Here is a 26,211-nt window from a genome sequence, read left to right on the forward strand (position 1 = left end):
ATCGGAACCTTCATTACCTATTATGAGAGTTTAGAATAAAGCCAACGAGTTTTTCGGAGTGAATGTGATTGATGCCGAGTGGAGGAAATATCCCGGGAGAGATAAAACGAATTTAATGAACAGTCTTTAAGAATAATGATTAAGGGAATGGTTATTCCTTTTGCTTGGCGGCCTAATGATGGCGTCTTTTGAATTACTTTTCGTCTATGTTACATTGGTTAACCGCGACGGTCTATTGTTATTTCAAATAGAGACCCGGTCTTATTAAGATTTTTTTTCTTCGTTGTTAAATTTATTCAAATAAAAACAATTCTAACGTTATATATTATTTGTTCGTTTACAAAATTAGAGGTATAATTTACTTGAACCTATTAAGAATTCATAGTATTGAGAGGCATCGAGGCTCTACAGAGCATTAAATATACATAAACATTTAGTATAAGATATCAAATTACCACAGCCGATAGGATAATCAGGGCGCGTAACATCCCATAAAAGCCTAAAACGTATACCCAACTAAGATAAATAAATGAAGGCCATTATTGAATCTACTTAGAGCGTACACCGAGAATTCTGAGTACAAATTAATTCAATAACATTCAAGCCGTGCACTGTGCTCTCGAGTCGACATCATTTCGTAAGGGTGTCGCATTTTGAGCAAGTTTAATTAACAATCTAGTCGCTTTTGTAGGTACCTTCATTAGTGTATTTGTGGATAAACATTGCGCAAACTCGGTGTAATCCACGGTGCGGCCGTGTGCGTGCGGCCCACGATACCGTTTACGACCACTAATATTAGTCCACGATCGGGAATGGTGGGTGGCCACACCCTGTACGCAAGCAAGTATCGGTAGCGCTGTGTGCGTGACTTCAACGTCTCGATGCCATCCCGAATCTCCCTACGTGCGAGCTTTTCGAATGCAAACTGTCTCAGAATATCAAATGAGCCACTTAAATACTGAATACAATGACTACACCCACCTGAAGTAAAGGCCGCGGGGACGCGTGCACGCAACGTCGTCGTAAATGAAAACCCGCCGGTCGGGGCCGAGGGGGAGGTTCAACCCCGGTAACGATTTCCTTCAAATAATGGAGAATTTTCTGATGAAAGCTGTTCAACAGTGCCCTTTCAAGGATTTAGGAAACGTCAGATTTATAGCTCGAACGGTCGGCGCAAATTTTGTTCGTCACGACACAACGGTCTCTGTCACATGAATAAATCTGTACGTGAGCTCCAGTTCTCTAGGCACTTTCGTGATATTTGTTTTCATGATCTAGATGTAAATACAAATAAGATGGATATTGTTAGTGTTTAACGTCTAAATACTTATAAATATTACTTATAATTACATTATTTTTCTGTATTTTTTTTTTGTGGTGATTGATGAATGGTTTAAAGTAAAAAAGATTTTTCATTTTTCATTGTATATAACTCTAGAATATGAAAACATCAATTACAGAGATATTTGTGTGCAGAACATTAATATGTAAATCGTAGTCAAATTCACTCGAAAGTCGAAAGTCGGGTGCCAGCATCAAGATGCCGACTTAAAAATTAATTAGCCGAACGACCGGTGTAATCTCAAAAGCCTACACCGATTAGGGAGTTGTTGTTTTCGAAGTTAATTCCTAAAACTCGAACAGAAAGTGATATTATCAAGCATCGTCGAGATAACTTACGGCGTTTCAGTCGCGGACCTCACGTCCGCTAAGACTCGACAACGCACAGTTGACTCTCAGTTTCGCCACGAATTGCTAATATTTTATTTTTTCTGTCTTCCATGAAAATGTATGTCGCCTTGACTGTCTATCTGCTTCGCTAAGGCGATCTTATATTTAATGTTAAGCGGACAATTTTATTTACAAACATTTTTCCTGAAATGTTTAAGAACAAGAAAACTTTCTTTCTTTACGAGTATTATTTTTGGGTTTACAAATGACGGAAAAACATTAATCACTTTATTCGCCACAATTATATTTAGTTATCTTTTTATAAGATTACTTTTCTTATTAGAATTACTTACTTTAAGCATTTCCAAATTTTATAAAATAATATATAATTATAATATATTTTGATGTGCGTACTATGCTTATATGTTACGGAATCAACGGTCGAGGCTAACGATGAAGTTTCGCAACCAATATAAAGTTAGTGAGCGGGTGTTCGCTTAGCGGCACACGCATAAGAGGGTGTCTTTGAGAAAGTTCCGTGGCATGCTTGATTCGCTATTGTTTCACCCGTCCAGCGAACCTAAACTCTGACCGTTCCCGCTCTTACCAACTAGTACGCAAGACGTGTGCTGCCGTCGCAAGTTCTTCGATTACTTGCTATTATCTTAACGCTGAAGATGCAGTTGAATTTTGACGAAAATCTATTTTAATATCATTTATATGTAAATTGTTCATATAAACTTCGTTCTTTTTTCTGTAATATAGTGTAAAATATACAAAAAAAAGCATTTTCCTATAATTACCCAACAAAATCCTATCTAACTTGCACGATAGACATATTCTATATAACGCAATCAAGTATGAACTTTCTGCTTTATACAGCATGAAGATTACATAATAGCTACCTGATGCGATCCATTAACGTCAGACTAACAATTTGCTGGCAATAGCAAAACTCTAACGCCAGCATCAGTAACTAAACATCGCTTACTGTCAGCAGCACTCGAACTGTAACGGAGGCGGGTCCGGAATTCGGCTTAACCAGACTATAGATACGGTATCATCAGAGGCCGTATATCAATCAGTTGTTACAAGCATCCACGATTGTCGTTTATCTTCGGCCCGTTCGGATCTGCCTGTCCAGATTCGTGCATTGTTCTGACATTAAAGCTAGGGCTGCCGAAACGGTGGATGTCTAAAATACCAGCGGAGCCGTTCAGCGCATCGGGTGCCCGATAGCGTTTCCAATTTCCTGACTTACATTGCTCTAATTTGGTTATGCGGTGACGGCTCATCGAACGGTGCTAAGCACTCGCATCATTTGGCTGTGCTTCGAAATTTTTAATGTTCTACATTTTTCTCTATGTACTGTATGTTGGAAAATATAAGTTTTTTCATAAATAAATTGCAAATAATAAATGTTGTATCTTTTTCTGTTAAGTATTTTATAATAATCGTAGTACTCAAATTAAGAGTTCACTTTTTGTTTGCTTTAGTATTGTACGAGCAGCGCTGGAGTGCCAATATATTAAACTAATGGCGAACTAATTACGCTCTCGAAGCATTTTACAGGGCCACATAAGTACCACTCAAGAAGCACTGCTTTTTCCATTTCATTTGTGAAAACTTCTTTATATTTTATTTAAAGAAATAACTTTTTATTAAGTGCCCACTTAGAGCAAACTTCTAAGAAAACATTTTAACTTTGTGATAGAAATTTGAATATAAAAGATTGATATTAAAACATATACTTCTCGAATAAATGTCGAATCATTTATATTAGGTATTTTGTGTATAAATGCAACTGTTAAATCTATTTGAGGGTAGCATTTATAACATTTAGAGAAATCTACCAATTAATTTAAACGTAATAAGGTCTTTTTTCGTATGCCATAAAAATAAATAAAAGGATTTGATAGTTTCTCTAATAATACTGGGGTGTTTCAGAAAAACGTAACCTCAGGCGAGCGATTTGTATTAGCCGTCTAGTACTGTCCTCGTAATTGTCGATGCTTAAGGCTACATCTCGCTGCGTGGTACACGTAAATAAGAAAATGTAATAAAATTCTATTGTATATTTTTGCAGATTCAGGAAAAGTTTTAGAGAAATAAATAAGGATTCGATCAATATATTCATGTATACATATAAAAACACATGTAAAAATATATAATATAATCTTATTTGACCTAAAATAATATTGAATTATTTACAAGTCACAAAGTAAACGTAACTACAATATTTCCCAGCGATAAAATACATACAATCACGTCAAAAGATAAAAGACATTTTCTCATGAAATATATAAAATGAAGCTGTATTTTATTAATTTTCTCCAAAAATCTTTTGAAACGTTCCAATAAAAACAAAGTCAATTGATATTCTATAAACACGTATCCGCTCCAAGTAGTTAATCCTGTTACAATGGAATCGATGAGACGATATAAGCTGATCATTTAAAAATAGTTGAAAATTGTGTTTTATCTGTATCGAATTCAGTTGTAATAATATTCTCTTTGTATTATAAATTAAATATTTCAAAATATTTCGACGATTCATCATTACAATAATGGTGCAGTGCGGTACTATATAAGTTGGGAATATATGAAAGATTTCTTTTAGTACACTAAGTCTATGTAATCGTACAAAAAATTTACGTATTGCTTACTAAGAAAACGAATGAAGAACATTTTTATTATTAAAAATGATATTTATTACGTTTAATTTATTTCCATCTTAACTTTATTCGAGGGGATTGGCTCTGAAACGAGAAAATCAACGTAGGTATTTGAATCAATTCACAACAGAACCCCGTCTCATTCAAAACGTCTTCCGAATCGAATGGGGCTCGTTTCACGCGTGTGCGAATGCTTACTATGAGTCTTTCGACTTTATAAGATTCTAAAGATTTTGCGGCCAGCTAATTATTTTGCTTCCTTTCCGTCTCTTGAGCATTAATTAGAATATTTAAATGTTCTCATCCCTCATCTATAACTTTTATTTCTTGCTAACTTTCAGTTTAAAACATAACTTTGCATGTGGCACGGCCTGTTTAAATATTCCTAAATTCTGATTGCCTCGTGAAATTTACGCTTGGATTTATGGAGAGACCCTCGATTTTTTATTCTCATTTCAAAAGACAATTAAGTATGCTAATTCATTTACTCTATGACGTATTTTTTAATTTCGTTGTTAAATATCATTTTTCGTTATTGATAAGAGAGAGGGGGTGGGGTGATGGGAACAAGGGGCTGTGGGGTTAACGTCGACGTCTCATACGGCACTGTGCTAGTAATTAATGGATCGTGCGTGGCCCCTATGAGGACAAGTTTACCTCGTAAAGATTTAAGTTAGGGTATTTATAATGAACAGAAATTTATACCCGCCTTGTTTACGAGAGTTTTAGTAATTATCGCTATATTAGTCGTCTAGAGCATTGAAATTAAGCATGTGAAACAATGTTATTGCTTTAAAACAGTGATAAAATTAAGTTCTTTCATTTTAATTAAAGTGGCAATATTAAAATTCTGTAAAACTCATATAAACACACGATAATTAAATCATAATTTAAACACAAATGAAAGACTAAACGAAAACAAAATGCTACGAGAAAATGATTATGAATAAGCCGCATAATAAAGTCAGCAAGTAAAAATTTATCCGACGTCTTACATTCGCTGAAATTAATAGACTACGGGTAAAAATGCACGGAAAAGATTTGCAGATTCTTCAAGTTTATTGCGAGTTCAAAATGAAACAGAAATTTAGCAAAATGAGAGAAGGAAAAGAAACGAGGACATAGTAAACATAATTAGGCGTTCGATCAAGTAGCAATGTTGATTAAACGATACAGTGACGGCAATTGAAAAGGAATTTGCATCGAATATAAATATTTATCATCTTCAGTATGCTTGTTATTTACTTTATTGCCTTTAAATATGTTATTTTATTACTACATCAATATAATATAATGTTGTCCAAAATATATTTCTCATCATCATCATCATCATCATCAACAGCCATATTTTGTCCACTGCTGGACATAGGCCTTCCCCAATACACACATAAATTTCTTGCTTAGTAATAATTATTTAGTTCATATTTTCGTGTATTTAGTTCATTTGCTTATAATAAATTTGTTTTGATTTTATTCCGTCCCCCAATAAACACAAAGGAAATATAGTGACAATTCCAACTGTCGAATAATTCAGGTGCGCCCCGATATCTTACAATCAGTAAGATCTAAAGCAACGTAGCCGAGACTACGCTTCCATCGTTTCTTTATATACCGTATATTCTTATAAATATAAGAGTTCGGTATATCCACATGAATTCCCAAGCTGAAAAGGTATTTTACACGCGTGAAGTTTAAGGAGCCAACGCGCGGTGGCTAGACTATATTCTACATAGAGTTAGAATTTATATTCGTATTAATGTTAGACCAGTAAATTTCGTAATATTTTAAATTTTGTTTTTAATAATGAACATTTTGTATAAAATTATGGTGCTAGAGGTGTGGCAGAATGGTCATTAAGGCGCTGTTTACTACTATAAACATATGTGTATCAAAAACTAAACTTCCATATTTTACCATATGCCCTTAAAATAATAAACGTATATTACAGAATAGCATTTAAAAGTAAAAAATAATATAAAAAGTATCTAGACAGTATCGTTTTTGCATAACATAATTGTATTGTTCCTTATTTGCATTGAATCTTAATTTATGTATAGGTAAATGCTTCAAGCATTAAGTGCTGTTACAGCTTTTATGGTAAGCACTAATATTTAATCCTTTTAACGAGTCAATTGCAATCTTTTTCACGACAAAATGTCGTAACGTGCAGTTTTCTACCGCAAAAGAAAACAAAAGAGAACACGCTCGAAGTAATAAAGCAGCTCGATTTCTGCTATTTATAGTGGCGAAGAGAATTAAAGTTCCTTTTGAGGGAAGTTCACTACAATATAAACAAAATGTATCCAAAGTGGGTAATAAGAATTCCGTAGCGTTGCGAGCGAAGCGGCTTTGACGAAAAAACTATGATGGGGCGTGATCATGTCGAGAGCGCCCTAGCTCACTGTATTGTTCAAGTATTTGCACGAATACTCGCTATATTTTATTACATATTTACTTGTAGATATAATTTTATATTTCAGAGCTAATAATAATATTACATGAAATATATTCTAACAAAATTTACTTCTATTAGATTCAGATTTTATTTATTTACGCAACTAAACGGAATTTATTGTAGCATTCAACGTTTAAACCAACAAAATATAACAGAAATGAAAGTAAATCGACCACACTCAACTCTAAACGGCATATGCTAACAAATACTAACTCGATACAAACCGTGATAAAGGTTCGATTGTACGCAGTAAATAAAATATGACTTGGCCATATTTTCACTTTCCTTTCTTTCCATTTTATGTCCCTTTTTTCTTCGTGCTCCCCTCAAAATCGTTCATACAAAATACTTTTTCGATATTGCCCAACTTTATTAGCATTGCACGTGTTTTTATATCTTTCTTTTTATTTGAAGAGAATTCATCTATACAAATAAATACTAATATTGCTATAGATATCGGTATTTTAAGTAAATATTTAACAGTTGTAGCGTCAGTATTGGTAGTGGATCCGCGGATTGGGCTTACGAGGCAAAATAAATAGCTTCTTCGAAAGCTATCGTGAAAGTAAATTAGAATAATACTCTACCATTTGGCGTTTCAACAAACGAGAACGTAGAATGGCCCTCAGTGGATTATTCGGGTGTTAGGGTGGACCCAGACAAATTTGTGTTGAAATTGAAGTGTTGTGACTGTTGGAAAGATTACCTTTAAATTAAAGTTATCTAGTTCTAATTTAATAATAATATAGTTTTTGCTTGCAATAAAGTAATAATCGATTTTATAAGTACTAACATTAATTTCCAGTATAGATTCATTTTAAAAATATATTTCATTTATAAATTTATATTAATATTTGATTTATTAACCTACATTCTAGAGAGACAAAACTGATATACCGATAAGTATGTATTTAAACGAGCACAATTTCAAATAAAATATATTATCGCGAAGCAATAAATGTGGATAAAATGAAGCGATAGTTCGGCGGATATTTAAAACTGCCATCATGTTGAGATAAAAATTGGATGCTTCGTTTTGCTGTACGCGTAATTTACTTTATTGCATAGAAGCTTACTCGTAAATTTGCCTATTATTAAAAAGTCATCATTACACCAACCTGTCGATTTATTATTTTTAAAATGCTTAAATCTGGCATATCGTTTCGGTATACTTACAATTTACTATATGTTTTTGAATTTTCACGATATTATAGATTGAAAATGTAAAAAAAAGGTTAAAATAACTTCATAAATATACTGTAAATGGGTTATAACCTATCTAGCAATATATCAGTTTTAATTACAAAATTGTGATTATTAGCACATGATACACGAAAATTAAAAGGTGATACATCAAATTTACTGAAAATCGTTGTAAAACAAACAACGATAAATCAAAAATGCCGATAAATAAGCTGCTATAAACTATCCCATCAAGTAAAAGCTGAGCTCATTTTTGAATTATTGGATGCAGGAGATCTCGTAGCGCTACTATACTGTTATTAGTCTCACTGTATCAAAATATTAGGTCCTCACTTACATTGAGGCCGAAGCGTGCGGCTCTAAACGTGACAGGTTGTGGATTCGATTCCCGCTCGAGAAAATGTAATATATATATTTTACTCTACTATATGCGGGATACAGCGTGCAACGAAATAAAATGAACACTTTATAAATGTATACTGAGTACATAATTAGAATTTCTATAAGCTCCTTAAAGTAACTAATCTATGTATATATCAAAATTCAAATTGTACATTTGTTTCTTTCACTGAAAAGAAAAGCTTCCCAACTAAAGGATAAATCGTATAAATTATGTAAATATTATTGAATATTTTAATACTATAAAAGGTTTTGAAACATGGTAGTAAAAATGAAAATGCTTTTTTGAATAATCCCATCGACGAATATACTTATATAATATTTGGCATGACGAATCTCTCTAGTTTAATTTGCTAACCTTATTGCAAAACGGGTAAAAACGACACGAGCGCCCAATAGCAGCACGAATAATTGATAGAATACCGAATGCGGAGATTTTAATATAGCGAAAATGAAAGGTGTATTCATACAAGTGTTAAAAATTGTAATAGGATTTGAAATGCAATTTGAATCGTTTCCATTTTTTATTGTAGTCTTGTGGAATGGGTTTGATATAATGAACGTATTTTTCATGTTGTGTTCTTATTAATTTATTTTTTATAATTATATATAAGGCAAAAATATTATGGATTATCTTGAAATAAACTTGAATTTAGAAATTATAATATAGTTTATATATAACTTACTCAACCTGCAGATATTGTCCTCCCCAGAAAAGAAGCGTTCTTATTGTTTGTTGATCTAACACTATCTTGAGGCCAGTCGTGGCGCAGAGGCCCAAAATGTGCCTGAAAACGCGAGTGGTCGTAGGTTCAATCTCTACTCGAGGAACTGAAATATTTATTTACAGTAATATTTTTATGTCTCCAGAATTCAGCAGAAAGTGGGGAACGGTGCGTCTTAACTCTAGTTCCTCTGCCTACTCTTCTGTGTGCGGGATAGAGCGTGAAACTAATTTAATATGATTTCATTTCTAACACTAATTATCGATTGTAGCGTTACATGTCGTGTTTAATTTTATTTTAAAACCATCCAATAACCTATTGGAACATAGGAACGCAATTTTTTTTTTGAAATCTGTCTATCCATTAATAAAGAGTAAGATGACAAACAGCCGTACAAAAGAAATATACTATATATAGAATAATATTAAAAAAAAAAATTAGTTGCTTACAAATATCTCGAAAGCATAATTTTTATGTTTTTTCGTGTAAACACATGGTGAATCAAGTCTATTTTAATATACACGAGGAAGAACACGACAAAATCTGTTGTGCTTTACTAACTTTCCTAATGAGCGTGTCGTTCTTGACAGAAACCATCAATATGATTAAAAAAACGTGCTTATGTTTGATCTTTTAAAAAGAAATTTTAGTTTTATATAATTTTAATGTTTATACTTATAATTATTTAACATGATAAAAACATAATGATCTAAATCATATTTTTAAAAAAATATGCGATTTCTGATCTATTGAGAAACATTGATAGCTGTAGCTAAAAAAATATACGAATGTCGAATTTAAATGTAAATACACCCTTAAGTATTCTTTTTATAAGGGTTTTTTTGTTTATTACTTAATTTACATAATACACGTACCAATGTCTAAGGTTTTTAAATTTCGTCAATTAACTGTTGAACATTAAACTTTATACAGCTCTAAAGGCTTTTAAATTCGCTCTTTAAAATCAATAAAAGGTCTACTTTCATCAGCGTTTCTGTAATAAAACATGCTTTACAGTCATCCAAGGCAATGAAATTGAATAATGTGTTTTAGACTGATTTAAAAAAAAAATACTTCTTTCTTTCTATGTAATGATTTATATAATTTATATTGTTAGTTAGATATATGAAATACGGACCATACCAAACATATATATATTTAGATACTAGTGGACCCGAACGCGGCTATGCCCGCTTGAACTATACCAATATTTTTTAAATATATTAATGAAATTATTTTCAATTTTCAATAGACAGATGCGTTAAGCAAGCTCATTTTGGGTGACGTTTTCTAACAACAAACTTTGCAAATCGTTGCTTAGCAACGGCCGCATAGCGACGGTTGTTATTAACATGGCAGAATAAATTGCATGTCAAATTAATGAGTATTTTAATATCTTGGTATATATTGAAAATATTACAAATATGAGAAAAAAAAGTATCCTACGTTCGAACAGACCCTCAGGTATCTCTATATGAGTATTTTATCAGAATTAAGTTAGCGGTTTGCCCCTGATTGCGTAAAATACAGACAGACAGAGTTACTTTCGAATTTATAATATAGGTATGGATTTCCACATTGAAGTTAAAAATAAAGCATTACATTTTATTCAACCCCTTTTACCAGATACTCATGTTTCCATCCAATGTTTTGCAAACTTTCTCATTTTTATTTCTTAATTAAAAATGAGATGACATTATAAATAAAATATAAAACCCATACATTCATTATAAGTTTAAAAATTCTAAGAGCAGTACAAATGTTTTAATACAGGTAAAAATTAGTTATCCTTACCTATCCGAGCCAGTGTTGTCATAAAACTACGACACTAAAGCTATCAAAGGCACTCTAATAAAAGCAGAGTAATAAAGCGGAATACAACAGTATAGTAGGCTCATGCACGCAATCATAATCCCTAAGTATCACCCTATAAAGGCTAAATTTATGTGAGAACGCCTTGTGACCGTTGCAGAGGACGTAACTTTGTATGAAACGTTATGTTTTCATTGATGACTTTCCTTTCCTCTTTTAATTTACCTCTCGATATCTATTGTCTTCAGGAATAAAGAAACATATATTTTTGTTATCAATATTTGATGTTGTATGTTAAATATAACGACTATAGCTTAAATTCTATTACTATTTTTTGGATAAATAATAGATACTCCGGTCAAATGAAGAAGAATATTAAATGAATTTAAATACGATCTTCAATATTATAACTTAATTTACTTAATACATATGTAAATATATGAATATTTTACTAAAATGAAAACAAATAAAATTCTAAATAAACCTAAATTTTCATTTTATATATTTTGAAAGATTTATAATCGCTGTTCACGAGCTGAAAGAACGAAGACGCTTTAATAGATGTTTTCAATGAGAGACAGAATTAATACGACATCGCAATGTTAATTGCTCAAATCTGTAAATACTCCAGACAGACCTCCCTCCTTTTTACTCTACCCTCTGTCAACCATAATTAGTTTTTTCCCCCCCAAGTAATCGTTGTCAGTACAAACATGCAATGCTCTTAATGAAACACTTGCGAGTGGTCGTGTTTAATGTTTATTTACTTCCAGTTTTTAAGGCGCTCTCGTAAGTGCTTCGTCTTCTACATCGACTTACCTTTGGAGATGTTCTGGTTATTTAATGACAGTTTCTATGATATGGGATATTGTAAAATGTTTGCAAAATAGATGGGAAGAAAATCTAGGAATACTTGACTTATTTTCGTTTGTATCTACTCTAAAAAAAATAATAACATTGTACCTACAACTAGTCGCATTTTAAAAGAGTAAATGTCTAACATATGTTCGCTCAATCTAACATATGTATGTATATTTTAAATCATTTGACTTATTACTCCATACTGTACATTAAATATAATAGCAAAATAGGTAACTTGTGTTAGAAGACGATATTCTAATAATTATTAAGATGTTAAGAAAATCTTGAATATCTCCAAGCAGAATGGCTCTTGGTACGTTCTTACTTTTTCAGAAAATAGTAAAAAATAGCTTATAAATAGCACTATTACCGTTGTACTAAATCTGAATGAAACTATTTGCTACACACGAAACATAAGGACCAACTAAAATCTACTTAAATATTTATATTTTACATTGATTTTAAAGTGTTATGCTTAAGTCAAAGAAACAAATATTATGACAAAAGAAACAGTGAAAGAAAAAAATATGTCACTACGTCGTCTTTGTATGCTTAAGACGTACAGAGAAATCATGCAGATTAAAAATATTTTGGTTTAGACATGTTATGTGAGTTTTATTTTATTAATTCAAGAATACATAAATAAATATTCTAATAATTATTAACAAATAATATAAGTATGTATATTTATAGTACTTATATATTTTTTTAAAATAAATAATTTAATTAATAATTAACCAAGAATAGCTATTAGCCTAGAAGCTGGTATATCAAAATAGATTATCTATATACCTATCTACTTATAAGTATGAATTTATAATAGATGTCAACACCTCTCGAGTCAAACTGTCGCCATGGCGAGGCGAGGGTGCGGTGAGTGGCGAAAAATGAGAGGCCATTTTACCTTACGCCGCAAAATAAGCAAATTTTTGCCTTCCAGTTCCATAAGGCCAGAAAGGAGATGCCTTTTAACTTTTTAGGTAGGTTATTTTATTACAAAAATGAATTTTACTCGTCGAAATAAGACTAAAAGACGACATGACTCTTTTCAACTGAGATCACAGTTCATAAGCACCTAGTTAGTAAAGCCTATGTAGGTATTATGCGGATTGTGAATTATATATTACATAATATATAAGCTTCAAAGTAAAATATTGTATGTAAAATATTTTTGGAAATATTTTTTTAAAATTTATAACAGACTTATTATATACTTTTGATATAATTTAAATAGAAAGAAACATCTAATTAATAAGCAAATTTAATAATATAAATAACTATAATTTAAAAACAAATTTCTTAAAATGATTTCAAATAACGTAATTTAAGTCAGGCACCAATACGGTTATTTATTTGACATTTTTATAGAGCGCCACGGACGATCCTGTTTTAATTTTGCGTAAGGATAAACACATTTTCCATCGTCACCGCGTCTAGAGTCCCCATTTCGCCGCTAGCCTAATGTCGCGAGGCGACGAAATTTATCGCACCGTGTAATTCTGTCCTGTTTCCGCTCTCCCCCCACCTCCCCCCCTCCGCCCCAGCCCGTCACCCGATACACTTACACACTGGTATAACGTTTTCTAATAAAATTGTCCACAAGCTCAGCTACCCCTAGCCCGCAACCCCTAGTCCGTTCACGCCGGATGGACCAAAAAAAGTACATCTCGCGTTACTAATGGCTTCATTTATCTCAGTCACTAACAGTGATACGCTCTACGATGTTTTATATTTAATTTAGCGCTATACCGAATAAATTATGGTCGGCCCTCTAATGTTAAAGGACAAGCAGCACTTGAGTTATTGACGGGTGCCTGGTCGGTGGGCTTTTTGGATTAATTTATTAGTCGCTAAGTAATAAGTTATGTTGTTCTCGGTGAATCAGAAGGTACGAGCTCACAAGGTCAAATATGCGAAAGTTTGTGCATATTTGGTAGGTCCCATCCTTATTGATAGTCGCTTAATTTTATTGGCTATTATTAAACTCTAAAGTTTTTTGGATTTTTAATATTATATTTAGATTTGGTAAAAATGGTCGTTGAAAAAGATTTTAAGAAGAATTTCTTGAAAGTTCTTAGAAATGTGGAACTATGATTATCCATAGCGTTCATATTCACGTTAGCGTAAATCGCACCGAGCAAGTGTAACGCAACTTTACGAGGCACGATAAATGAATGCCGATGGCTGCAAGCTTTTCATTTGCACATTTCCCTTGAACTTATGCCATAATAGAAATTATTTATCTACGAATAAGTCCACCGTGTTATGATACCTATGTAAATTCATTATAATATTACCGTCGTTATGTATGACGTCAATCTTTTTTTTTATTATCTAGTATCGAACCCAAAACTTATGCAGGAGGACAGAGGACTCCATGACATAACGTCAATCAATTGTTATTTAATAAATATTTTAAAGACATAATTGCTATAAATGTTTAAGGCTGCCTTTAAATTTTAAACATTGGTACTTTACGTTAGATTAAAGTAAGTTTCGTTTAAAAGCAAATCGTGTAATTTGGCAACTGAGCTTTGGTTAGATAGTGTGCCTCGTTAGCGTAATGAGAATAGCCTTTTTAATCTTTCTACATGTTAACATGATTTTATTTCTATTTTTGTATTTGTATGTATAAATATAAAGTGGGGAACGGAGTATCTTAACACTAGGTTCCCTATAATATAGATTACGATTTTCCTTCTATATCTATACTAATATAATAAAGCGGAAGAGTTTGTTTGTTTGTTTGAACGCTAAGATCTCTGGATCTACTGGTCCGATTTACTTTGTTTTTGTTTTGTATGAAAGCTGCATTCTTCAGAAGTGCTATAGGCTATAAAACATTACATTACACATATATACTAATAAATTAAAATACTTTCTAATTTGACATGCAATTTATTCTGCCATGTTAATAACGACCGTCGTTGCTAAGCAACGGTTTGCAAAGTTTCTTTGTTGTTTAAGAAAACGTCACCCAAAATGAAATTATATTTTGATATTCATCCTTATAAAAATAAATATATTATATAATATTTAATAAATATTCTTATAATTCAAGCAGGCGTAGCCGCGTCCGGGTCCACTAGTTATTAATACAATTTATAATGCATTTGAGTAAATATTTAACTAAAACCCAACATCTTGCCAACTAAACATGGTATATGTATCATCTTCTAAGACATTGCACCGCCTTGCGATGTTACTAAATTACTTCCATAATTTAGTACGTACAGTTGTACAGTGATGGACAATAATGTGAATATTTTACACAATAGAATGCAAAACTATTCGTGCAAAAGTAAGTAACGTTTGCTATCCTAGCTCCTGGCCCGCTTGGCGAGCCTCACTATTTCGGAAGCCATGTAAATCGTCGTGGGCCACGGCAAACTTCCTAGATATCTCGCCAAAGGACAAGACGCTAATATATGCGCAACCCTGCGTTCTACGTATTGTTGCTTAATGCACCGAGTTCCTCCGCTGTTTCTATTTATGTCTTCAACTTGCAAATTTGTAAATTTTGCCTTGTTATATATAAAACGTCATTGTTTTGTCTATTTTGGATTCTGATATACATTGTAAGATGGATTATATGGAGAGGCCGTCGCAGAGCAGAGGCACAAGCGTGAGACTATAACGCACCAGTTGTAGGTTCGGTGGCCACTTGAAGGAAGGAAGAAGGAATGAATTATTATTGATTAATATTTTCATTTCTTCGCTCTGGTGTCGAGGCAAAGCGCGGCGTTGAGTTCTGCCATTCAACACGCATTCCAGAATCCGGCAGAAAGTGGAAAACGGAGTGTCTTAACACTAGGTTCCTTCTATACCCTGCTGTGTGCGGGATACAGTGTGAAGTTGTTACTATTGTTATTTTTAATTCATCATTAGGTACTACACGTCAATGTTATCTTTACAAGTACAATTGTAAATTATATTAATTTATTAAACAATAACAACCACCATCCCATTATACCCACCTTTGTCTCTCCTATTAAAATAGAATCGCGCGCTTCCGACCGAACAGCCTAGTAATTTCTTAGACCCTTTTCTCTTAGTTAATTTAAATTAATTTATTCCTCGCTCTAAATCCAAGCCACCACAAAGCTTATTGTTTTGCCTTAGATATAAGCAAATAGATCTTCGCCGAGCTTCTCTAACAATATATAAAAATAACAGTTATTTTCCTGTAACCTCTTAAGCTTTCTCGACTTTCCTATGTAAATACACGGATATTCCTCACAAAACCCACTGCACCGTAGTTGACTGAAGGATACTATTTGTATTTCATTATCAACAAAAGCTTTGTAGAAACGATGATACTCAGCAAATTCAAGTTACATGTAGCTACGAGTACATACCGCGTACACTAACGGGGCCCGGGCGAGGATATTTCGCAGTCGTATTTACTCAGGCGTGCCAAATTTGTTTGCTTACATGTTTGACGCGCCGCACGCAGCGATCATTATGGCGAACGAGCTGTTCTTGTCTTAGACGATACGTTGTTACACCCGATAGAGCATGTTCTTACGCGTTTTATTAAATAACGTAAGCATCTACCCTCTAATCGGAATATAATGGCTACGGTTGAATGAGGATCCTCCTTTGAACGTAGCGATAGTTTACTAAGGAAAAGGGAAATTAAATTTAATAAGGTTTTCTTTGTAAAGCGTGAAGTAAATCATTACTCAACAAGTGCTTATAGTGCATCCAGTATGCGCTGTAAGCGCTGGTCGTGGATCCAGTAATGATACACGGATTAGACAAAGCACTTAGCAGCACTAAACATTCATTATGTTTCTTCCCGTGCGGGTTAAGTCGGTACTCTTAATTGTTCATACAACAAGCCAGCTGGGAATTGGCTCTAAATGTTTCGTGTTTGGGACATAGTTATACCACAAACGCTACACGGTAATCGTCCGGAACTTTAAACGATACTAGCTAAAACAGACCTAATTTTGTTAGCTGTACGTATGAGTTTCGCACTCACGCAGCGGTCTGTGATGGAAGGCGCAATAGACGGCCATTTACACCTGCGATTCTTCTTCATCTTCCCCAAACCGGTGCACCGCTTTGTCTAAAGTAATTAAGCCACAAAACGTATTAGTCTTTTGGGAACCAACACGTGTTGGAAGCGCTTAATCACTTACTTTACATTTACGTACGCAAATAATCTGTTAATTTAATTTTGACGCGGTATTTATGACGTTTATTTAATTTATTATCATATCAAAGTGTAAGCTTCATTTAACGGATTTTGTGTGCGTGCGAATAAACATTTATATAATCATGTTTACCATACACGAGGGAAAAATTTTAACGATTCCATAATGGTTACTGCTAAATGAATCGTCATTTTTTAATGTGGAGTTGCTCAAATAATGGCGGCGTGATATTCATGTTTTATAATCCATTCACAATACTTTCACATGAAACTTATTACTCAAATTGTTTAAGTATTTCATTTACAATGATATTTATGTCATATATTGGTTTTAATTTTGTTTTCAAATAGATTTATCATCTACTGTTTGCGTTCCATAAAATGCTTTTGAACTGAAATCTCAATATTCTATTTGTTTTAGAGTAGACATAGTACGAACAATTTTGAAGATATACGACACTGATCATATTCAAATCTCGGCGAAGGAAAATACATGGCAGTCGGATATTCATCTTAGACGAGCCGTCCTCACAATTGATATTTATGCTTTTTAGGGATACTTTTTGAGGGTAACTTGTTTTGCAACTTTCCTTTTTCGTAAAAATGGAGTTTGCCGGATTAATGTAAGTAGAGTGTTGTAATTGGTTGGGAAGTTATTTATTTTGTTTTGCTAAAGGAAAATAGAAAACAATAAAGCGATTTCAAACATTGATTTATTGCGAAATAATTATCATATGAAAAATTATTAGAAAATCTTTATAATATATCGTCAAAAATAAATCTAAATAGTATTTCATAAAAATGTCATACAATGTAAAAATGTGCCTTGTCCTGTCCATTTATGCGCTGTCCTATAAACATAACACAAATACCCACATATTTCGGATTTACCTAAATGAAAAATATATCGCCGACACAAATAGAACTTCCGCTGCGGTTTTCAATACTGCCTTAATAATATTCACATGTTTTGACTTTTATACCAAAAATATCGTGTATATAAAATAAGGCACAATAGCCATTTTATCTGACAGGTCCTTGTTTGAAATCATAACAAATAGCCCTTTACAAAACCGCATCCCGACCCGGACTGTCCTTCGGAAAGGCGGACCCCTTTACGCGTTACAAATCTTTCGTAAAGAACATGAGTATTTAAGTATCTGTCGATGATATTGCACGGATTTTTTGTTGTTTTTAGGTTAAAGTTATATAATTAAATTAAAAAAAAACATTGTGGGGGTATATTTCCACTCGAAAAATTAAATATTTAGTTTTTTTTTTTTCTTCGCTCTGGTAACAAAGCAAAGCGCGGTGTTAAGTCTTGCCATTTAATACGCAATGCTTCCAAAATTCGGCGTGAAGGAAGTCTTAGCACTAAGTTTTCCCAAGTTCCCTCTGCGTAACCTGCTATATGCGACATACAGCGTGAAGCAAAAAAAAACATTAATACATAAAACTAAATCATGACTAATATTTACCAAAAGAAATTACCTTAAATTTATTTCCAAATTCTACTATCCATGATAGAACATTTTGCAATCCAAATGCAGGGTATTCGAAACATCTACCACCACATCCGGCGCGCGATGCCCATCACATTAAAACTTATTTCTGCACCGTTCGTCGCGATTACCTGCCCATAGCCTACCGTTTGCTAACCGTTCCAATGCGTTTTACTTTGAATGTGCTCATTTGATGCTCTTTGATGCCTGTTCAGATACTGATTTCAACCTATTTTGTTATTAGTCATTTCCAGATTCATGCTAGTGCTAGCTTTGAATTAAGAGACAAATGAGAGCTGCGCGAAAAGAGTTTTTAATTCGCCTAATGCACACTCTTGTCTTCGTATCTTCCTACTTAGAGTGCCATTTTTCTATAGACTTGTCGCTTCCTATTGGTACCTAGCTTACTGTCACGTCAACTTTTGTAAAGAAAGTTTATTTTAGCTTTGCTCTGAATACGTAACATTTTGCTGTAGATGAAAAATTTTGAAATATGCTGCTATCTGCTGTTTCAGCTTGCTTGTTTCTTAAGAATCTCGAAATAAGTTATTTAATTTTATACAACAGAGACGACAAAAATATGTTCAAAATTATAATTTACATTTACTAAATAAAACTTAAGTATTTTTTTACAAGATAGAACAAAGGATAATACAAGTGTTATTTGCGAGATGCTTATCAGACTTAATGATTACTATGATTTCCATCTCTCGCCCTACGAAACGAGAAACTTAATGAAAAGTCAAGCAAACTCAGTCGAATACAAATTTTAGCATTAGTATGCAAGAGCAAAGTTTTTATTCAATATAAGTTGCACTGTTTAATCTTTTAGCTCGAGAGACTACAGTAAGAATGCCTTTCCATTGTATTCATTTAAAATTTTGATTGTTATAATTGCTAATAATATTCAAGAAAATCTCCTTATAATACAAAATATAATCAAGTCGACAAAATGGAACATAAATAAGACAATCCAAATGTTTCAAAATATTTTGAAAATAAATAAAAGTTCAAGAGAATAATATATGATAACCCCTTTATTTAGACTATTCAAGCAAAATACTTTTAATTCTTACTAACAATAAACACGAAATCATAAATGTAAAATATGCACTAAAAGTGAATTTTAAAAAAATATTTAATATTAAACAATAAAAAAAAAGATATGCAGGTAGTCTCCCAGACTATTTAATTTGTCTTTTTAGCATCAGCAATGTACGAGTTATCGCAACTTCCTATAACTTCAAATAAAGCGATGGAAATGGTTGTTTTATTTCTATCGCCTTGTTTACTTTTTAATTTGAATCCTTTGTTATGCTAACTGAAGTTAATATTGATGTAAGCAAATTCATACAGAGCATCAAATTTGTCTTTCAATACTATAAATTGGCCATTATGAAAGTTATCATTTAAATTATATTTATGCAGTTATTTTGTTACCATTCTATAATTGTTTTTTATCCATACCTATACCTATATTATAAATTCGAAAGTAGCTCTGTCTATCTGTCTTTTACAGAATCAGGGCCAAACCGCTGATTTAATTGTGATAAAATACTCATATAAAGATACTTGAGGGTCTCAGGATGAACATAGGATACTTTTTTTTCTCATATTTGTAATATTATCGATATATACCAATATATTAAAATACTTATTATTAAAAATAAATATTCGTATAGTTCAAGCGAGCGTAGCTGCGTTCAGGTCCACTAGATTTTTTTAATAAAAATGCATACTCAATAAACAGCAAACTAAATAATAGAATTAGTAACATCTGTATTTTCATCTTAGGGTGCCACCTTAATCTACTAACGGTCTTATTCTGATATGAATATGAAATTGTATGTAAATGTCAACCAAACGTTCCAGGGCAAGTTGACAACTCGAAAGCAATGTAAATAAGGAAACATCGAGTTTATCAAAACATGAAAGTTCAATTTCACGATCATATATGCTAATAAATTCATATTTACGTTTGTAAATTAATATTATGTTGGAATTTAAAGAAGAGTCTAGATACTATACTAGACTTTTCACCTGACTCCATTTTGAATTACCTCTCCATTTCAATAATAAAACAAATAATAATGACCACACACTAGGCAGAATCGTAGCATAATATTTTACCATATTATAGTACAAATTTAAGCGAGCTTTCTCGAAAAAGTCCTTGCCACCCTTAAATAAGCTGGGTAATTGACATCAACCGGAAGTGGCTCGTGAATTGGAAGCAATTATAAAAAGTTATAATAATTACCAATAAAGCATGTTGCCGTTGATAGCACGTCAACGAGGGTCGCATCAGAATTATATTGTTAGCATTTTCCTCCGTGACACCGGGTTACTGCTGACGTTTCACTCTGATTATCTTTAATTAAAAAGTTGGTTTAGGCGTCCGCAAAATTTCAAGATATTAAAAGAAATTGCTAGCGGCGCGGCAAAGTGGTAACTCAGTGAGTTGTCGTAATTAGATTAAAAGTGTTTAGAAAGTTACGTTGAAATAATATTTCCAGAATGGAGATAAAAATTATTTTAATGTTGTTTCGTATGTTTATTTAGAGGCAATATTTAATTTCCAAATTATTTATTTCGCCTAACGACACTCTCTGTACAATAAACAAAAGATATTTGTATATTTTTGAGTAATCTACATACGAATACGTATATCGAACTGTGCAGTGTATGCAATCCATTCAGGAAAAGGAGCAAAAGTAATAAACAAATGAAATAAAAAATAAATATTTCCTCTTGTTTCCACGTTACGGGGGTTTTTACGCATCGTATGCTCGACGAATATTGACAGATATGATCACTTCTCGATTGGAGCTCGGCCAACGAACGTCTAGATTTTCTGTACGATTTGTAACTCGATACTATTTTAGCTTCCGTTTGGAATAGAAATGCCATTTTAGAGTGTTGCGTCTTTCTCATATTCGACATGCTTCACGGGATATTTATGGCCATTGCAGTTCAAGTTTTCGTTATTTGCCTACGATAATATACATTATAGCATATATTTAGAAATATTTATATAGCGTTAGGTAATAAAGTGAATTTGGCGAGCGAGCCTAGTAGGTTTGGCTTAATTCATTACAAACGTGGGGGTGATAGCTACGTCGATAGGGTTCGCGATCTGTTAGTGCACGCAGCGCCGGACGAGCGGTGACGTCACTCGCACAATATGATTCCTTTTATTTATTTTAATCAAATGCGCCAGTTGTTGTTTTGATGCGGTGAGGTTTGCTGTAGCGGCAGTTTTGTGTGCTCTATATTCACCCATGAATTCCGGTACGAACCTGCGGGTAGATGAATATTTTAACATTTTACATATCCGACGAATGAATTCGTTTTCACAACGGATTTTTTTTTCCATTTTATTCAGTTACTTGATACGTTTATGTTTGTTTTGCCAGACCCGTACATGAAACAAATATTGGTAATAATCAATAATGAATATACAATTAACATATAGTTATGAAATGTATAATAATTTACCGACTTATACTACTAATTATAAAAATGTGAATGTTTGTGAGGATGGACATTTGTTCCATATTCATTGTATTATAGTATAATTCGGCTAAAATATAGTAACTAGTATAAGCGGGCGAAGCCACGTTTGAGTCGCTTGTATAGTTATATATTAGTTTTGTAATACAATGTTTCACTTTTATCTAATGAGTTTAATCCTTTGTCGAATCACATCACATACCGGCTATGTGCATTCAGTTCTATTGTACAGAAACAATCAATGGTTATGTAGCGATGTGCACACAAAACAATGCCAACTAAAGTATGAAAAATATGTGTATTTATCATGAACAAAAATGTCACTGTACAATTATATAAAACAAAAGGATGACAAAAGTCTCGCTTTTTAAAAGTAATGGATTTATAAAGCGACTAATATTAGCTTTCAGCTCGCATCGCCGCATTGAATTAGAAAGGAAATCTTAGTTGTTTTGCGTTTCGTCTGTAAGCGATAGCTGCGGGACGCATCTGCCTGCACCCGGGACCGAGGGGCCCCGGACCGAGGGGCCTGAGGGGACAGTAATCATTTAAGAGTGCGCACTCGCTGTAAAACGCATATCTGGGATTGCCGCTTACGTCCTACAATCAGATCCTCCCATATCGACTTTTTCCACTTCGTTTATTGCGCCCGGTTCGGGAATAGTTTTTGTTTCTGCCGTACTAATCAACGCCTGTACATGGCCATCCGAGTGAGATTTTCCATTTTGCGATTCTCAATAAAATGTTTCCCTATATTGTTGGTCCGGCTTCCAGTTGTACTGCTACAGCTGTTAGTATTGTATTTAAAGTAGATTGCGTCCTCTTCAAAACTAATTTCGTATACTTTTTTAGAAATCTTTATTTACTCCGAGGTCGACGAACTGATTAGCTGAATCTAAATTTCCTGATTTTTGCATTTGTTGTTATTATAAGAAATATTTCCTGAAGTTGACATCTTGTCGAGCCTTAAAAGGCACACGAGGCTACCCAAATATTAGAACAATACACACGAAACAATTACCTAAATATAATAAATTCGTCACAATCTCCGCATAGCTGCCGACGACGATAGCCCCGTAGGCCACTAATTACAATTGCGGTGATTTCGAGACCCTTCAGTTACAATTCCGCTCATTCTTCGAATGGCTCAGGCTGCTGCGGCTATGCGGTGCGAGTATCGATTTACATGCCACTGTATAATTCAAAGTTTGAATAATGTATCGCCTTTCATTAGCACATTGGGCAGCCCTGAACCGTATTTGCACGTAAATTTGCCAACGCACTTCTGGGGAGACTCACGGGTGAATGGATTACATTTAAAAACAAACCGGGACAGGAAAAAATATGTTAATAGAAATTATTGTCTCATTTATTATGTCAAAAACTATTGTAATCGATTTTTTTTTCTGTCTATCGTATATTTCTGTTTTTTTTTTAAATACGAAGTCTCTAGAGAAATAATCAAACAATGTTATTGTCAATTTTAGCATAAAAGCCTTTGAAAAATGAAATAAAATTGCTATAGCTATAAAAATAAATCTTCAAAAGAATAACTACCGCCTGCAATGTTTTTAATAAGTTTTTGCATCAATTTTATCAAAACAAAGAACATTTACGCAAAACTCTATGCTAATGTTGACTTTGTTATTATTAATTTTAGTATATCTTATATATAAACATGATAATAACAAATATACCTCACACAGTAGACGAAAGTTCCTACAAACTATAAACAACTCCATACAGAGGCAATAACAATACAATATTACAAGATTAGTTACGCGAACCTGAATCGAAACCAATTTCGAAAAGGAAAATATCCAATAATAATTAAGTACGATAATTGTGACTTTTACGTGCGTGTGCTATTATCTGTTGCTACAATCAGTTGGATATTGTTCGTATAAATAATTTTATACCTATATCAAACAACGTAATTTTAAACAGGATGTATGTAGAACGTCCGTATATAGGTGGAAAACTATCTTATCGCGGTCAAGAGAAGCGCTTACGCGGCTTCCTTTACAAGTTAACACCTAAATTTAATAAATAAACACAATAATAGTTATATGTGGTGTGAAATAGAAACAATACATTTTTAAATATAGCTTCATGATGTCATAGACCGATGGGACCTGGGAGCCTAGAGCTAAAACACTCCGTTTATATTAAGATATTTCTGTTTGCCTCTTTCCACCCAATTCTGGAGGCATTGCCGCGCTTTAAATCTAGAAAATACCTCACTTTCCCAAGTGGGATTCGAACCCATGAGCTGTCACGAGCTTTGCTACGACTAGCCTCAATTGAATGAATTATTAATCATATCAACAAAATATTTAAATCTTTTAAAATGATATCAGCTGTTTTTACGTTATAAATATTTATTTTTGCTAATAATAAACGTTATCTAAACCTGATATTAGGTACAATGAATATCAACATAAGTGCTTTCCATTTAAGCCTTTTTATCGCAGGTGTGACCACAACAATGTGCATGGAATCTGAACGACTTCAATTATTGAGTACCAAAACCGAACCCTTTTAGTTCCTCAAGGGGCAGCCTGTCCATTTCGCCGGTGATAACGCCGCATGGCACGCCGAAAGGATATACATTAAATAAAACATTACGGCCACTTCCCTTTTCCCTATTTTAGTGGTACGGTAGAATTTAATTTTAAATTCCTTAAATATTTACCGACTATAGAACTGCACGGTTAAATTCTCTAAACCACTACTGTGTTTACTATTCTAAAATGTATTTTTCTCTTATTAACATAGAATCTCGTATTAACATAGAATGTTTGTTTAACTGAATTTAGGTTAACTAATTACCTAATTTAAGCAATAAAACTTTTCATAATTTCAATAAATGATAAAGGATAACTAATATAATAAACCATTGTCACGCTGTCACGTGGTGGTCGCTGAGACTGTTCCGATTAGATGTACGTTGACTAGGGAACGCCTAATCCAATTGAGGACTTGCATAATTCGCACGAACTGCCTACTATGCTCGTATTGTAGTGCATTGAACTAAACGCTTAGACCTTGTCCAACAGGCTAGAACGTTTTGGTAGAATGGACTGAGCTCATTCATAATTTGTGCAATGATTTGACATTAATGTCTATGTAAATAATAATCATTTTAATAAGAAATATTCTTTGAATATTCCTTAAAGGCATTTCTAAAAAAAAAAGCTTGTTGCTAAACAGTTATCAGAATTGATTGTTTCGGCATACACATCACGTTGTCAATAATCTCGACTCTTAGCGCAATCTCTAGCCATTCCAATGAGAAAACAATACCACCTTTCACAAGGAACAAAGACGAAATAACAAAAGAATGGACTAGACGAATCGGTGCACGGCACATTATCGCCCTCGGGCCAGGAACACACATGCGACTGGCGCTGACCGGCTTTTAAAGAGAAACTTGAAAAAAAATAAACTAAGAATACTATTCAATTCGAACCGTGCTGCATTATTGCGATTCAAAAGAAAATAATATCTGATTTATGTAACAATATATAACACTTTCTGTTGAGTGAACTGAAATGTATTTTTTATAATAAAAAACGTTAACAGTTTGCAAATGTACTCAAATACTAAATAGGAGTTAGCCACTGAAATTCTGGGCGATTTTTTTTTTGTTTTATGATTGACAGCACACGAGCCGTGTTCGGTCGCGCGTTCCGTGCCCAGCGGGCCGTGAGCCGCTGCTAAGAGACCTACCTATCTACTCTCTGTTGTGCCCACATTGTCACACGTTGCATACCAGTTTAATAAAACCACGTGAGCTCTGAATATTTTTGATTCATTGAACTATTCATGATTCTAAATATGCGAAGTATTTCACACAAAATACCACCGCTTGCTTCGGTTTACTTTCATACTGATATACTTGCAGTCCTAATTATGTAAACAAGAGACTCTCTCATTTGTGTCTAAATGCAGAAGGAAATATGTGTTCATCTCGTTAAAACTTTCGTCTGCAAATATAAAATTCAATTTCTGAATGAACGCAAAAAATCTTCTAGTCTGTTTTTCGCGTTCATTTTGCATCAACCGACGTAGAATCCTAATTATCTTTCCCAGTTAAGCTTAAGTGAATTATTCCAGCCGCCCACTGTAGCGCACAAACAAAACGGCACGGAGTTCACAACCTCAGTCGAAATTACTAAAACATTAAAGAGAATTCCGGGCACACGTATAATATCCGCTAAGCAGTACGAGC

General features: G+C 33.3%; 1 protein-coding gene across 6 annotated transcripts in view; it reads left to right on the forward strand.

The window, feature by feature from the left end:
* Positions 1-26,211, forward strand: part of Rbp6 (RNA-binding protein 6) — a 412,235-nt gene that overhangs the window by 273,156 nt on the left and 112,868 nt on the right. The gene's annotated exons all lie outside the window — the stretch shown is intronic.

This window comes from Heliconius melpomene, chromosome 20 (genome assembly GCF_056956725.1).
Source record: "Heliconius melpomene rosina isolate 202511_hmr_F chromosome 20, ASM5695672v1, whole genome shotgun sequence".
Taxonomy (NCBI): Eukaryota; Metazoa; Arthropoda; class Insecta; order Lepidoptera; family Nymphalidae; genus Heliconius; species Heliconius melpomene.